The following is an 8,590-nucleotide window of genomic DNA, read 5'->3' on the forward strand; positions in this document are numbered from 1 at the left end:
CTCCAGAAAGGCAGGAAAAGCCCGGAAACTTACTTTAAAACTAAATATGTTCTAAATACTTTAAAACTAAATATATTCCCTAAAACGGTGACAGAGCTACAGACCCATGACAGCCTTACACAGGTAGCCAGCAGCTGTGACCAGCACTACTTGTGCAGTTAATAAAAGGACAGGTAATGTTTGTCGCGCTGTTGCACACACAGCACGCTCATTTGCTTCAGTTCGTCAGTTGCCACAAGACAACGTGTACGTAATAAGCTAATACTCCTGGGTGCTACACACTACAGTGTACGCTGTACGCGTACTTACTGGTTTTGTCGCATCAGTCTGTGTCTCTGAGTTAATTTGTGTTTCTCCTAAAGCTCCGGACTGCAAAAAATGCGCGTGCTCTTTGTGAGCTCGTTCCCGGCTCGTAACCAGCGCGTTCTGCCGTCAAGGGCGATCATTGGTTAAATGTGATCATGTGACTGATGCAGGCGAGATCCTTTTATTTAGCAAAACTATGATTAATAGTTAAATATTATTGTTGAGGGGCACAGACAGGACTCCGCATGCCCACACACATAAAAAAAATAAAATTTTGGGCACCCATCAGAAAAGGGGCGGGTGCTCAAGCCCCTCCAGCCCCCCCCCCCTGCACGTGCCTGCCCTCTAGTTCCAGCAATCCTCCTGGGAAAAACAGAGGCAGCCGTTAGTACCCTCAACTACACAGGTAGGCTCACACAAACAGACCAGCTGGCGAACTGACGGGAAGTCTCATGAAATGATCCCACGCCGGTGGGAGCTCCAAGACTCTCCTATGTAGCTCCCCCGACGAGCCCTGATCAGCAGCAGGTGTGTGGCAGGAGCTTCGGGTGTGGCCAGTCCCCTAGCAGGACCACACCCACCAGGCCTGCAGGTGCTTGACATCCATCTTACAGCCAAACATATATACACACACCCACACACATACCTGCCTATACAGAAATGTGGACACAGAACAGCAGCACAGTGTAATAATATAACTCAAAACTGCTCAGGGACCCTGACATTGGGAGCTGACACAGTCTCTATGGAGTTGAGGTTTTTGAAAAGAGTGAAGGGCTCTGCATGTTTCCCATTGAACTGTAATATTTATATGTAATATATACATACAAAACTTTGGTGAGCACAGGATCCGTAGGAATCCTCGTGAAACAACCTGCTCCATAGATATGAATTCTAGATGCACTGCATTTATGGGAAAACGTGAATTAGTTCAAGACCTTCTTATCCACCAACTCCACCACATACACACACCCACACAAATGCAAATCCCTCCAGAGCAGTAACAGGCACATCTAGAGCCAAACACAGGGTTCCCAGTGAAGCCTGCTGTCCTGAAATGCGAACAATGGAGATTCTCAGCAGTAACTCTGTGCAGCTGCACTCCTGCCCTCTGAGTTTTCTTACATAGGTTGTTGCACATATGTATAAATATTAGCATGGGACCTAAAACTATATGGTCAAGTTGGGCTACATAGGAAGGGCATATTTATTTTCAAAAGAGCAATGGAAATCAGTTTAACTTCACACTTGGAATCAGTGTGAGGCTTTAAAAAAAAAAAGCTGTTTTTTCACATCGTGGATCATATTTTATATTTGGAATCAACACACAAGTCAAGTTCAGCATTATACTATCCCAAAACCAACATCACCTGACCCTGACTGCAGGACACTCCTGCAAAAATAAGATACTGGCTGCTCTTTGTCTTAATGAAAAGAAACGAGGTGATCTTTCTTTTTTAAAATTCTCTGAGTCTGTAATCTTTTTGATTTGCAGATTTCCACTTTCTTCCATTCGTTCTTATGTTGCTCCAGCAAGCAGAATAAAAACAAACTGTGCTGCTGTCTGCAGAACAAAAGGTGTGTAGGCAGCCAGCAGATCAGTCTGTGTTTTCACAACTGCATGTAGAACACGGAAAGTACAGTGTGTGTGTGTGTGCGTGTGTGCGTGTGTGTGTTCCTGTCTAGCTATCTTTGTGAGGACCGAAATCTGCATTCTACTATACTTGTGAGAACCAACAATCGTTGTGAGGACACACACGCTGGTCCTCACAAGTTTGAAGGCCTTTTTGAGGCTCAAAATGTGGTTTTAGTGTCAGGGTAAGGGGCTAGGGCAGACCTTCCCAAAGTGTGGGGCCTTTGTAAATGGATGGACAGTAACTGTGTGTGTGTATATGTAAGCGTGTAAAACCTGCAGATAGTCAGATTAACAGTATTTTGTCTCTATCTGCCATTCTGCAATTCATCTCATGTAAGCAATAACATGGCGCACAGCGTGACGTGAAAAAAGGCACATAACTTTGACGTTGCGTGAGGAACTCTGTATTCCTCGTCCACACGTAAACGCAAAAAAGGAGTTTAAAAAAATCTCAGTTTTCGGTGATTTGAAACGCCGTTTACGTGGACGAAACAGCTGCTTTTTCAAAAATACTCGTGTAGGTGTGGACGTAGCGTAAAAGAGTTAGTAGTTTATATTCTTACTACCTGTCATTTATTGCAGATTACTTGTATTTGCTTAATTGTTTACTAAATGTTTGAGGTGTGAAATGAACCGCAATGGAGCAAATTATGGGTGTGTGTGGTTGGAGGGTGTGTTTATGCGTGTGCGCGGGGGGCATGAACATTTTTCTTGTAAAACAAAAGGGGGCCTAGCAAAAAAAGTTTGGGAACCACTGGGCTAGGGAAACCATTATGTCAATGAAGGTCCTCACTAAGATAGCTGAACGGGGTTGTGTGTGTGTGTGTGTGTGTGTGTGTGGGGTAAGACTAAGAGAAAGAGACTGAGAAAGGGAGATGTACCTTTTTAGCATCCAGGGAGTTTGTTCTTGTTTCTGGGTTCACAGGAAGTTCAGAATATTTCTGTCAGAGCTCCAAGATGGCCTCCTTGGGGGGCAATCTTATTTACTGCAGAAGCAGTGAGAACAGAGTAGAGGTGTTCCTGTGCATTCCTCCATGTATCCCATCTGTAAGTGGGCAGCAGCAGTCTAGGTGGGAGCAGGAACAGCAAAGAGGAAATGCTGGTGTTTGTGTGCTTTAATGAGCCACAGGGGAGGCTAGGTTTGTGGAGTTGAGAACACAATACAACTTTCCCTGCAGTCAATCTGTCAAGATCAAGGTTTTTGAAAACAGATACAAAAGACACAGAATGGCTGTCCTGTTTCCAAAGAAGTACTTTGTCAACACAATTCAGTAGCATATCCTTAAACTGCTGTTTAAACTGCGCCATGCTCAGACTTTGCATTTCTAAGGGATTTCCCAAATAAGACTATTTTTGTCACGGCTGCCGAGGCGAGCCGTGTGGATTTAGAAGGAGGACCCAAGATGCAGGCAGTGGATAAGATGCCGGTGAGTTTATTTATACAGGAGTGAGAAGGCAAACAGGCAAGAGGGAAGACAAAACTAAAGACCTGAACTGGGAAAGCTAAATGACAAACCTGAGATGATACAAAAAGGGATGAGAGGCAGAGAGACGAGCAGGACACCAAGTAACACAGACTGACACCAAGTAACACAGACTGACACCAAGTAACACAGACTGACACCAAGTAACACAGACTGACACCAAGTAACACAGACTGACACCAAGTAACACAGACGAACCGGCAACAGGCAGGAAAACACACAGGGCTTATATACACAGGGTAGTAACGGGGGAATCGGCAACAGGAGGGAGACACAGCTGGGAGAGATCAGGGCTGACGAGACAGGGGGAACAAAGCTGCACATACTAACATCAGACAGGAACAAGAACCTTCAAAGTAAAACAGGAAACAAAACACACTTACTAAGACACAGACTAGACAGAGACAGACTTGACACTGACCAAAGGCTACTAAATGATAATCATAATCACAACAGTATCAGATCATAAATCATAATATAGAAAAACACCAAGATAACTGAAACACCAAGTACCAGAGAAACATAAAGGAAAATCCATGATGCAAAAGTACCAAAACATAATGAACTCAAAATACTGGGTCCAACAGACCCAGAACCGTGACAATTTTAGCTTTAGTTAGATTTAGCGATAGTTTGTTCCTGTTAAACCATTTTTTAGTTCTGCACATTTCTGAAGTAATTGTATCCAGCAGCTCCTTTAGATTTCCCCCAGAACAAAAAATATTTGTGTCGTCTGCAAATAATACTAATTTTAATATATCAGATGCCTTACAAATATCATTTATATAAATAATAAATAATTTTGGACCCAGTACAGAGCCTCGTGGAACACCACAAGCAATGTCCAATCATGATGAGGAATGGACACCCAGCTTCACAAATTGTTTCCTGTCACTTAAATGATTTTTCACTCAGTGCAGTACAACCCCCCTTATCCCATATCATTCCAGTTTGCATGCAGTTCTACAGGGTATGTAGAATTAAGTCAAGCTTAGTAAGATAGTTAGAAACTGGTGCTATAAAATGTATTTTGTGCATTTAAACAATTTAAATGAAGAAAATATGCTAGCTTTTGTCGCTAGCAACAAAGCGTTAATGCAAACTGTTAATAGCCTCTAACTATATCAGTGTTACAGATCACATTCAAGCTGTTAGTGATGAAAGAAACCCCAAGTAAACTGCTCAGGCTGGCATTAGTGCCCCTCTATTGTATCATTCTTTGTGAAATTTGACATGTAGTCAAATTCCACATGGGATAGTCATGGGTATGTATTCAGTGTATGTTGTATTCTTTATACTTGTGCCAAATAATTGCATATTAATTGTCTAACTTTAAAAAACTTTTGTAAAAGTCAATATTTATTTATACAATACAAATTTGTTTAATAATGGACAAAAAATTATCTGATATATTGTTATGAGCAGCATGGCGTCTGAAAACTGTCCAAAGAAAGATTCGTTGTGAATCTCCAACACCATCTAATAGGTTGACAGACAGTTCTTTGGGTGGCCCAAATCTCCAAAGGACTGTGAATGTTATACACCAGCTTGATGGGGATGCTTGCAAGGAGACCATGTCTTTGCTCAACCATACTACAGACAACTCTGTGATTTTCCAGAAGATGAAGAAGACCTTTCAGCACCATCAGAGGCTTGTTAATGACCCAAGCAGAAGCGTTGGCATCCTATCCACTTTTCCAAGATTCTTGGATACAAAAGAACTGGTAAGTTAGAATTTATTTTTTAAAATGGTTGGGAATTTGGAGCTAGCAGTTGTTTCAAATACAATTTTCTTTGTGTCCTCGGGATTCCCATATGCTTGTTTGCCATTCACCTAGGGACCATTTGTGATCCGAGGACACCACAAGGGTTACAGGTGAAGCAAGACTTCACTCTCCTGTTCGATGACGACACATCCTCCAGGTTGCTTCAGAACTGGAATACATTCTTCAGGGCAAATGTCATAAAAGAGGCTAAGAAGCTCACTTCAACACCAGAGTTGCTTCCTTTGGTGTTGTCAGCAGAAGGTCATCCAGAAAATCATCAAGACGATTCTACAAGTGAACTTGTTTGGAGTTTTTTTGTATATTAAATGTTAAAGCTGCATTCAGGGGCAAATATTAATTTGTTTCTGTGTTTTCTAACATTTAAATTCATACAATTAAGACTAATTAAATCTTTGTCCACTTTTCTAGTTTTGCTCTTAGAATATAATATCAAGTCAAACAAACCATCTGTTTTTGTTTGTATGTTCATCCTGAACTAATAATCCTATAGAGTTTTTTCTTCTTGTGAAAAGAAAAATTGATCTACTTTTTGATAACTTTCAACAATAGATCGACGACTCATAAGCAGTGGCGGAAATCCCCCCTAATATTGGTATGATCCGAGCTCAGGCACTAAGCGACTGAGCGAGAGGGCGGGGCAGCTGCTACCTGTTGGAGAAACGGAGCCAGGCAGAGAAAGGAGAGCGGAAGTTCGACCAGGTACCAAAGCAAATCATTCGTACTGTACAAATAATGTAAATATGACGGTGAATCACAAAAGATTGATGTCAAACTGATCACTTGACCCATATTACGTTACTTGCTCTTCGAGTGAATCAACAAATGGTGAAATGAAAAGTCGAACAACAACAATGCTGTTTCTTTAGAGAGTCTCAGCTCACATGTGTGTTTATTTCATATTTTCAGTTGTTTCTCTCCACGGCTAAATAAATCGGTTTCAGTAATGTACTGATATACAAGAATGGACATAAGGAGCTTCTTTCAAAGAAAAAACTCTGGTAGATGTTATTTTATATATTATGCTTTGTATGTTGTTCAGTATATTTCTATGCAAAACAAGAGGGATTTCAATACACAGCAGTATATTCACAGTTTAAACCAGATATTTACATACACTTTGTGGAAAACACAAGAACATGTACAACATCAATTTAGAGTAAACTTGTTTTGTTTTGGATAAATAAATATTGAAATATCTTTTGAATTAGTTAAATGTCAGAATAAAGAGAGACAGAGCTTCTATTTTAATCACTTTCATCAAATGTAGGAGTACATGTACACTAAGTTTATTGTTAATTAATAAGAAAACTGCAGACGATTCCGTTCTGAGCTGAAGAAGCTGATAGGTTAGTAGAGTCCATGTGAGTAAATTGGTGGCACAGCTGTGGATGCATATAAGGCAAAACACAGAGTTTCTGTGACATGGGAACATCAAGAGATGTCAACCAAACAGCAGAAAAAGAACTGTGGAGCTCCATAAGTGTGGCTCAGTTTGAATACAATTTGGTGCAATTTACAATTAAGAAATACAGATAGTTTCTCTCTTTACTCTTAAAGTTAACAAATATGTTTTTATATTTATCTAAAAAATAAACATTTAGTCTAATTTGATGTTACAATTAAAAAAAGTGTTTTTATCTGAAGAGTTTGTAAATATCTGGTTTCAACTGTGTATTTGATGATGTTGGTGTTTGACTTGAGAGAGAGAGAGAGGAGCAGAGAGAGAGAGAGAGAGGAACAGAGAGAGAGAGAGAGAGAGAGAGGAGCAGAGAGAGAGAGAGAGAGAGGAACAGAGAGAGAGAGGAAAAGAGAGAGAGAGAGAGAGGAACTGAGAGAGAGAGAGAGGAGCAGAGAGAGAGAGGAACAGAGAGAGAGAGAGAGAGGAGCAGAGAGAGAGAGAGAGAGAGGAACAGAGAGAGAGAGAGAGAGGAACTGAGAGAGAGAGAGGAGCAGAGAGAGAGAGAGGAACAGAGAGAGAGAGAGAGAGAGGAGCAGAGAGAGAGAGAGAGAGAGAGAGAGAGGAACAGAGAGAGAGAGAGAGAGGAGCAGAGAGAGAGAGAGAGAGGAACAGAGAGAGAGAGAGGAACAGAGAGAGAGAGAGGAACAGAGAGAGAGAGAGGAACAGAGAGAGAGAGAGAGAGAGGAGCAGAGAGAGAGAGAGAGAGGAGCAGAGAGAGAGAGAGAGGAACAGAGAGAGAGAGAGGAACAGAGAGAGAGAGAGGAGCAGAGAGAGAGAGAGGAACAGAGAGAGAGAGAGAGAGAGAGAGGAACTGAGAGAGAGAGAGAGGAACAGAGAGAGAGAGGAACAGAGAGAGAGAGAGAGAGAGGAACAGAGAGAGAGAGAGAGAGGAACTGAGAGAGAGAGAGGAGCAGAGAGAGAGAGAGAGGAACAGAGAGAGAGAGAGAGGAACAGAGAGAGAGAGAGGAACAGAGAGAGAGAGAGGAACAGAGAGAGAGAGAGGAACAGAGAGAGAGAGAGAGAGAGGAGCAGAGAGAGAGAGGAGCAGAGAGAGAGAGGAACAGAGAGAGAGAGAGAGAGGAGCAGAGAGAGAGAGAGAGGAACTGAGAGAGAGAGAGGAGCAGAGAGAGAGAGAGGAACAGAGAGAGAGAGAGAGAGAGGAGCAGAGAGAGAGAGAGAGAGAGGAACAGAGAGAGAGAGAGAGAGGAGCAGAGAGAGAGAGAGAGGAACAGAGAGAGAGAGAGGAACAGAGAGAGAGAGAGGAGCAGAGAGAGAGAGAGGAACAGAGAGAGAGAGAGAGAGAGGAGCAGAGAGAGAGAGAGAGAGAGAGAGGAACAGAGAGAGAGAGAGAGAGGAGCAGAGAGAGAGAGAGAGAGGAACAGAGAGAGAGAGAGAGGGGAACAGAGAGAGAGAGAGAGAGAGAGGAACAGAGAGAGAGAGAGGAACAGAGAGAGAGAGAGAGAGGAGCAGAGAGAGAGAGAGGAACAGAGAGAGAGAGAGGAACAGAGAGAGAGAGAGAGAGAGAGGAACTGAGAGAGAGAGAGAGAGAGAGAGGAACAGAGAAAGAGAGAGAGAGAGAGAGAGAGAGAGAGGGGAACAGAGAGAGAGAGAGAGAGGAGCAGAGAGAGAGAGAGAGAGAGAGGAACTGAGAGAGAGAGAGAGAGAGGAACAGAGAGAGAGAGAGAGAGGAGCAGAGAGAGAGAGAGAGAGAGGAGCAGAGAGAGAGAGGAACAGAGAGAGAGAGAGGAACAGAGAGAGGAACAGAGAGAGAGAGAGAGAGAGAGGAGCAGAGAGAGAGAGAGAGAGAGGAGCAGAGAGAGAGAGAGAGAGGAACAGAGAGAGAGAGAGAGGAACAGAGAGAGAGAGAGAGGGGAACAGAGAGAGAGAGAGAGGAACAGAGAGAGAGAGAGAGGGGAGC

This window comes from Astatotilapia calliptera, chromosome 15, assembly GCF_964374335.1.
Source record: "Astatotilapia calliptera chromosome 15, fAstCal68.1, whole genome shotgun sequence".
NCBI lineage: Eukaryota > Metazoa > Chordata > Actinopteri > Cichliformes > Cichlidae > Astatotilapia > Astatotilapia calliptera.